This window comes from Ursus maritimus, unplaced genomic scaffold (genome assembly GCF_017311325.1).
Source record: "Ursus maritimus isolate PB19 unplaced genomic scaffold, ASM1731132v1 scaffold_24, whole genome shotgun sequence".
NCBI classification, from domain to species: Eukaryota; Metazoa; Chordata; class Mammalia; order Carnivora; family Ursidae; genus Ursus; species Ursus maritimus.
In genome coordinates, this window is record NW_024424897.1 from 23,778,048 (window position 1) to 23,779,299 (window position 1,252).

Sequence of the window (1,252 nt, forward strand, 5' to 3'; positions counted from 1 at the left end):
TGTGTGTGTGTGTGTGTGTGTGTGTGTGTGTGTGTGTGTGTGTGTGTGCGCTCAGGGGGCTTCTCGTTTATGACGCCCGATTCTGGAGGGGGTGTGAAGAACAAAGACGAGAGTCCGAATTGCGTTCTCTGAAGCATGTGTGACAACAAAGTGTTCTCCCCTCCCCTGTCCCTCTTCTCCCCTCTTTGCCCCCTGGGGCGCCCGGAAACCCCCAGCCCCGCGGCCTGGGCGAGTGAGGGTGGGGGCCCCGGAGCTTGGCCCACCCATTCGCCCGCCAGCCCCAGAGCCCAGGCCCAGCTGCGGCTCTCGCAGCTCCGGAAAGTTTCCCCTCACTGTTTGCTTTGCTGCTGTTTAGTTTCTTAACCTTCAGAAATTTATACGCTATAAACTTTTATAGCGGTCATATTCTTTTATTGCTGCGCGCACGGCATTGAATTCCTCTCCCGGCTTCTCCGTCTCGCACTCTCGCTGTCTCCCTCTCTGAATCTCTCGCTCTCTTTTATGACAACAGATTTCCCCATCTCCGGCTTCCCAGCCTCCGCATCTTCGCCTTTGTTTGTCTTTAAAGAAGCCACCCCCGGCTCGGGACCCAGACGCCGCCGACGCCGCCGGAGGCTTCCCCGGGAGGCCTCGCCCCCTGCCCCGCCGCTCTCCGTCCGGTTCCAGCCGCGCCTTTGCCTTTCCTCTCGGCGGAAGCTTGCCTGCTCGGCTCACCCTCCGCGCCGGCTGGCTCCAGGGAGCCCAGGATGGGGAGGGAGCCTAGTCTACACAAGCTCTAAAGCCAGATTCATTTTATAACCCGAATGGAACCCTCCTTGGAGGATGCGGTCCCGGGACCGTACCCAGTGCCGTACCCAGGAGCTTCGCCTTCTCCTGCCTTTGGCTATCTGTCCGATTGTATCTTTCGTTCGCTGGAGAGGGGTAGGCCTGGCCTTTTCACTTCCAGGCACCTCTCACTCGGGCCACGCTTTGTCCCCACCTCTCCCCCAACCCTCGGGGGCTCGGCGGGCGGCAGCGCCGCCGGGGTGGGCCTGGCGGGAGGCTCCAGCGGGCGGCCGGTTCCCCCGCGCCAGCCCGCCAGCCGGGCAGAAGCCCAAGCCCAGCGCCTGGCTCACACAGGCAAGGCCGCGGGGAGCAGCGGTCTTCCTAAGAGGCTCTGGCGGGGACACCACTGTCTGATACGGACAGAAAGATGCCTCTGGAAACCGAATTTAGTTTTGGGGTCCGACTGGGGAGTGATTTTTTTTTTTTT